Here is a 7283-nt window from a genome sequence, read left to right as displayed (position 1 = left end):
ACAAAGTCTTTCTGTGGGACTATTTGATTTCACAACATACCGGTACATATGGTATATATCCGTGACATATGGTCCGGCCCAGCTAATGTATGGGGAAAACCGCTATATCGATTGGGCACAACATATTATCCAGTGTGCTCTGTGGTCCAGAAAATATGGTATACAGCGGTTGTCATAAGTATTTTACACGTCACCAATTTTCTCATTAAATACATTTCCAAAGGTGCTATTGAACTGAAAATTTCACCAGACATTGGGAACAACCAAAGTAATGCATACATACAAAGAAAGTGTGTCATAATGTGAAATGACATTGGGAAAAATGATTGAGCGCATGAATAAAGTGAGGTGTAAAAGGATTGGAAAGCCAAGACAACATTGAAAATCTAGCAATAATAAAACAGTAATCCAGACCTTTGTCAGTGCAAGTGAATATCAGATGGTTCAGTCCTAATCAATATTGATCTACGAAAAGGTCCCATTGCCAAGCTGTGAGTCAAGACACATGTCTTGATAACTGAGAGCAGAGAGAGAGAGAGAGAGAGAGAGAGAGAGAGAGAGAGCTGTCTCAAGACCATTGCAAACTAATTGTTGCAAAACATAATTATGGCATTGGTTACAGGTGCATATCTTAGGTCTTGAATGTTCCAGTGAGTTGTGTGGCAATAATAGGTAAGTGGAAACCCAATCATGCCACTATAAATTTGCCTCAATCAGGTGCTCCTTGTAAGATTTCTGACATAGGAGTACAAAGAATAATCAGAAGAGTTATTCAAGAGACAAGGACCACGTATGGAGAACTTAAAAAAGAACCACAAATGGGCCTGTTTAAGAGCTGTATCGCGGCACTTTTAACCACATATGAGCAATTCCACGGTCTCAGTTCCTCAGATGAATGCTTTCTGGGAGTTCTAAAATCAAGGCTGAAAATCAAAGGTGGCAAAGCATTTTCCATTAGGTCGCTTCGACTTTGGAACCACCCGCCTGTGGACCTGAGACATGCAAAATCGGTCCCCTCTTTGAAATTACCTCTTAAATGGACTTTTACAGACTGGCTTTTATGTGATTATGTTTTATCACCCCTTGTTTAGTTCTATCTAATGATTTTAGATATTTGTCATATTTTTATTTGTGTTAGTACTATTTAAAATTTCAGCATTCCACATCAACCTCCTGGGTCTCAGCTGGATTTTTATGTAGTTCTAGAACAGCCTTTTTGATATGAGGATGTTTTTTCAACCACAGGAACGAGGAGATTTCATGACAAAAAAAAAAAGATCTCTCTTTGAACCACAGGTCTCAAAACAAAGCAATTTAGGGAGCATCACCATTTTTGAAAGAGGGAGAGCAAAACTAGCAAGTCATGTAGAACCTCCATTTGTCAGAGAGTAGACCAAATTTCTAATTGGGAAGGCCCTCAAAGAAAGCAGTGATAAATATGCTTAGGTAAACCGAAGGAAACCATCTGATGCAACCCTAAATGAACTGAGACAATTGAAGTTAAGTTTGACACTTAACAGGTTATTTGCATAGACGGAAAACTTAGAGGCAATGCCAGTTCTTGTGATACCCTCAACTCATCTCTCCGTTGGTTGCATTAGTTTGCTGCCAACGCATGGCCAAGACCTTGGTAAAATCTTTTGATCTACATTTTAAAGCAATATGGACCTAAAGATGTGACATTCAAGAGGACTTTATTATTTTCACATAAAAGAGAAATAATTTAGCCCCAGACAAAGAAAGTTGAATGTCATTTACAGATAGAAACAGCCTCATTATAAACATAAACCAAATGCAGAATTGTTGAATCTGAATAGGCTTTACAGAATTCCAACACAAATCCATCGGGGCCAAGAGATTTACAAGACTGGAGCCACTCAGGTGCCTCACAATTAGAGCACCCGTTCCGAAAAGTAGAGCAGCATCAACTTTAGGGTAAGTCAGCATCTCTACAGGGTTGTAAATGTCCCAGACTCGAACTGAGCACTTGAAGTTGTATAGGTCTGTATAAAACTCTGAAAAATTCAGGGGTGTGGTCATGCCACTGCCTTGCGTGCATCTGCTCCTGGCAGCAGTCTCCTCACCTGTGCCTCCTTGATGATAATTATGTCATACATTTAACCCTGGTTTGTCGTGTCATTGGTGGCTAGTTCATTGCATGAGTACACAGGCTTCTTGTGAGTGTGTGTGCCTTGTTATCACGTCCCAGTGTTTCCGTGCCACAAAGTCAAGTCTTGTTTTCATGGACCATGTTTTTTGCCTTGAAGTAATCTGACCCTTGTCTCATGTTTTTTGGACCTTGCCCTTTTGCCATGTGTTGTTTAACCTTTTTGGACTACCTATCCTTGTAATGACCTATGCTTGAATTAAACCTCCCTTATAAATCCACATCCTTGTCTTGGGATCTTACATTTGGGTCCTACCCCTTGTCCCTTGCTCGTGACAGAAAAGGTTTAGTCTATCAATTTGGCATAGAATGATGATGCCCTTCCTCTGTTGGATGGGAAAAAACAAAAAACAAAAGTAAAACCCACAACAGCACACGTCAAGTGTGAAGTATGACGATTCCAAGCTTTGAAAGTTTTCTAACTAAAGTTGGACTCCAAACTCACAATTTATCCAACAGTCTGTAACTGTGGCCGTTAGAGAATATGGTTTAACTTCAAGGGAGACAAATGCTGTTTTTACCCCCACTGACATCCATGCTGCTTTGGACAGGTGATGCTCCTCCAAGAAAGTTGCACGACAAGCTCAGCATGCGAATTTGGCTAGCTTCAGTGGTCTTCTCGTCTCTCTAGGACTTTTTCTTTAATCAACATGGTTCTGGAGACCACAGATTGTTTGGACCATAAATTACATCAGTCGTGTGAGGGATTCAAAAAGGGAACACGAAATTCGCGCTTCTACTCAAGTCCCCTCTCCACTGAAAGTTCTTCTTTGATGTCGTTATATGAGACTTTCTCAGATCCTTTGGATTATCCAGAAAGTCTCTTTTCAAGCTATCCTAGTTACACTTTTTCCACTCAATTTTTCCTTCCAACATGTAAATAAGTTTTGCTCTGATCGGATCACTCATCTTCACAATGTAAATATGTGAAGCCTCTTCACTCTGATTGGCCACTGGTGAACGATGAGATCTCGACAGCCAGGCCAAGCATCCTCGTGAAGCAGAATTCAGCAAGCCTTTGATTGTTCGCCCACTACTCACAGCCCCGCAGAGGAGACGAAGTGTCACGTGGGTGAAGTAAAAGAGAGGATAGATATTTTTAGAAGCGGGTTCATTTCAATCACAACATCCTGGCTCGCGGCGTTCATCTCTTGCACACGTTTTACAGTGACCGCAATTATATTCAACATTATGTATGCTTTTATATACTGGATTTGCATGGCTTGTGGTGGTTGCCCAGGGAGCTGGTTTGCTTACTCCAAAGCTTATCTTACGAAACCAGCCTCGGAGAAACAAGCCAGGCAATCATTTTTAATTAATTTTATATAACAAAAATTTAAAAATCATTTTGAGAGGTAATGAAAAACACCTTGAATTTACGAGATAACGAGTTCTAATTTTGTGAGAAACTTGTGCTAAAATGAATTTGAAATTCCATTCATCCATCCATCCATTTTCTGTACCGTCTATTCTCAGTAGGTTTCTTTTAAAAAAAAAAAAAGTTGTAGTCTTATGAGACTAAAGTCTACAACCATATCTCATGATTGTGACTTTCAGTGAAGTGGGGTGTTATGTTAAACAAATAAAGACCCAATACAATGATTTGCAAATCAAGTTCAACCTATTTTTACACTGCAATGACAAGATATTTGATGTTCAAACTGATAATCTTTTTTTTTAACCAAATAATCATTGACTTCTCCAGACTGCTGCATTCTTCGTTTGAAATGGTATTCCAGGGGTCATTGTCATTGTCTTCTTGCATGATGAAGCTTCTCCCAATTTGATTGGATGTATTTTCTGTAAATTGATAGACAAAAAAGCCTTTCTAAACTTCAGAATTCGATTCTGCCGCTACCATCATAAGTTACATCATCAATAAAGATCAGTGAGCCCATTCCAGAAGGAGTCATGTAAATTGAAGGCATGACATTACTTCCAGCGGGTTTAACAGATGAGCTTGTGTGTTTTGGATTACAAGCAGATCTTTTCTTTCTCCATACTTTGGCCTTTCCACCGCATTGAAAGAGGTTAATCTTGGGCTCATCAATTCATAAAGCATTTTTCAAAAAGTGATTTGGTTCATCTCTGTGCTTCTTTGCAAAATCCAATCTGGCCAATCTGTTCTGTGTGCTGATGAGTGGTTTTCATATTAGGGCATGGCCTGTATACATTATTTCTTCTCTCATAGTCTTCACCAAATCCAGTGACTAGATTGTGATACCGTCTCCCCTTGCCCTTCGGAGGTTGGCAATGATGTCACTGACGATTGTCCTTGGGTGTTTCTTCACAGTTCTCACAATGTTTCTGTCATCAACCGTTGTTCGGTGACCCATTTGATGTGTGTTGCTCGGTACACCAGTAGTTTTTCTTTTTCAAATACATTCCACATTGTATTTGCTATGCCCAGTGTTTGTGCAATAGCGCTGATCGATCCCCCCCCTTTGCTTAAATTTGGACATAGACGGCTCTTCCGTGTTCATGTTTGCTTAACAGCAAATGCAGTATTAACAGGTGAATCCCAAACCCAAAAAAACAAATACTATCTAGTGTTTAAGCAACCAATCTACAAGGCAACACCTGAGCACCTAGAATAACCCTCAGTCACAAGAATGCAACATTCTGGTGTAGGTAATGGGTCAGAGGTTTGATGCAATTATTGCAAGTAATGCCAACTAAAATTGAATATTTTCCAATGTCATCTATATTTTTTTCAAAAATGTGTTAGAATTTTCAAATAGTGCGGTGTTTTATTACAAAATACAAGAAATGACTTTCAAAGCTGTTAAATCGGTTTTATTTCTTCTTCTGGAAATGTTGGAATCACACAAAACCCATTTGGTAAGTCAGCGAATAAGTTTAATACAATAGTCATGTACATTTCAGGAAACTGAGTATGTTGAGATAGTAAAGAGTAAAATGTATAAAGGTTTTCAAATGTAGGGAGTAAAAGTAAAGTCATCAGATGAACAAATCCTCAATTTGTGCTATACTCCCAACCGCTGCAGCTAACTTTTCGGTCTTCATGTTTATTCATTGATTTCAGCCTAAATAATCCTCCTCACCATGATCACCATAGTAAAAATAAGCAAACCAAACACAACAATATTATAAAATACATAGAACAAGACAGCAAAGTACTGCAAAAAGGACAAATTGAAACAAAACAGAAAGTCTACCCCAACTCTCACCTGAAGATTGCTGGGATAGGCTCCAGCGGTCTTATGAGCCTTGTGAGGGTAAGTGTAAAATAAATAAAATAGACATGAAAGACGTCATTCAAATTTACATTTGTGAAAATAAAACTTTGTAAGAAAGACACGTGAATTTGACAATTAATTAAATTAATTAAAAGAAAATTTTCTGATCAGATGACTCTGCAGATATCTTGTTACGGTATCCCGGTACTTGTCCATTTCCAGAACAAATTGATAACACTCATTTTCTACAGTAGTGGACAGTTTGTACCGCGTATACAATACTATTCGAAAGAAATGTGAAATTGACCAATCGTATTGAGCGCGAGGCGGTGTGAAACCAATCAAATCGCAGCTTCAGCCGGCGCCCGGCCCCTCCCCGCTAGTGATGACGTACCGGCTCTTGCCGCAACTCCGCCCACATTGTCGACCGCGTGCACTTCCTCATTCCGTGACGTCAAGCGCCGTCACCAATTGGCTGACACTGTTTGACGTCACCATGATGTCGGGAATTCCTCTCCGCGGAGCTCCGTGAGACTGTGAAGCGGAGCTTTGGAAGGAAGCGGCACGTACTGTATCCACGTGAGGGGGGAGGACAAGTTGACGATGTTTTCTGGGCCCCTCTTTCATTCTTCCGCCGTCGACGCCGTCGCCTCCTTCTCCACCGCCACCTTTCCAGAGCCGGAAGATGAGTTCCAGTTTGCTCCCTTCGCTTCTCTGAGCAAAAAGCTAGTAAACGAGCAAATATGGTCATCCTCATCCGCACTGGCTGCCCTTAAACTCAACATCTGAGAAGTGTGTCCCGATCAAGCCCGACAGTCAACGTAAGTGTATTGTCATGTAGACATTTTCACTCCATTTTAGTGACTAACAGTGACAAAACACTCATAGTCATCGTTCCTCTGGACAAGGTCAGTGGTACTCTTACTAACTAATAGTGGATAGTTATTACTACCAAAATGATACATAACGTTAAGTTGATTGCCAAGGACAAATAGGTACTTAATTCTAAAAATACTCATCGGACAAACACCCTGATAAAGTTGTGTGCTGGTGACCTTTTCTACCCTATGACAAAACTGATGATGCATCTTCCTCCCAAAAAGCGGGACAGGTACATTGCATCCATCCATATTTATATTTTCTATTGTCATGTAGACAGCCATTTACACTCACATCCACACCTGTGGACAATTCAGGGCAGTGTTTCACAACCTTAAGGAACATTTTTTACAGTTTAAAAAATCTCACCAGACAAAATGTCATAAATAGGGGCTGCATAGATCATTTATCTAATTCCTGCCATCTACCGGAAGCACATTTAATTGTTGTGCCTGCCAGTATGTGTCACTGGCATCAATAGAGACACAAGACACACTAATTGTCACAGCTGATAAATTGAATAAATTCCTGTGGCTTGCTTGACAATCTCTTACTGGCACAGTAATGTGCAAAGCACAATGGTTAGGAATTACTGACTCTTCAATGAACCAAACGTGCACATTTTGTGGATTGCGGGAGGAAGCCGGTGTACGTGGGGAAAAAAAACATTACATACAGTTAAGATTAACATGTACCTTTCATATCTACTGTATTCCAACATCTTTTGTTTTCTCTGACCATATCATTTTCTGAGGTGAATATTTCTTATCTGCATGTGGTGTGGACCTATCACTGCTCTCTGACATGGTCTAGATGCAGGCAAAAGCTGTCAGGCGAGCCGAGGGGCCCGCATGCTATCTTCAGGCTCCCTAGACTGCAATGAATGGTGTCGCCTTTTAAAAATAGACCTGAAATAAAACCTCCATATGCCCGAGGTTCACGTGGATAGGAAAACATGTCTTTTCATGAAGCTCCAGTCACAAATGTGTCCTAAAATTGGCCATTAGTTGTTGTGTATAATTTGTTTTAAAAGGTCC

At 40.1% G+C, this 7283-nt stretch overlaps 1 protein-coding gene across 3 annotated transcripts in view; it reads left to right on the top strand.

Annotated features, from left to right (window-relative positions):
* Positions 1-653: 653 nt before the first annotated feature.
* Positions 654-7283, top strand: part of wu:fb13g09 (ATP-binding cassette sub-family C member 5) — a 59103-nt gene continuing 52473 nt past the window's right edge. For 2 of the 3 annotated variants that reach the window (XM_061834991.1, XM_061834988.1), the window contains exon 1: positions 5842-6188. The gene's annotated coding sequence lies outside the window, so the exon portion shown is untranslated. Of the gene's footprint in view, positions 673-5841; positions 6189-7283 lie in introns of those variants that run through there. The other variant, XM_061834989.1, reaches the window with a different exon arrangement.

This window comes from Syngnathoides biaculeatus, chromosome 11, assembly GCF_019802595.1.
Source record: "Syngnathoides biaculeatus isolate LvHL_M chromosome 11, ASM1980259v1, whole genome shotgun sequence".
Lineage (NCBI taxonomy): Eukaryota > Metazoa > Chordata > Actinopteri > Syngnathiformes > Syngnathidae > Syngnathoides > Syngnathoides biaculeatus.
Note: the sequence above shows the minus strand (reverse complement) of the source record. Positions and strands in the feature narration are given on the sequence as shown.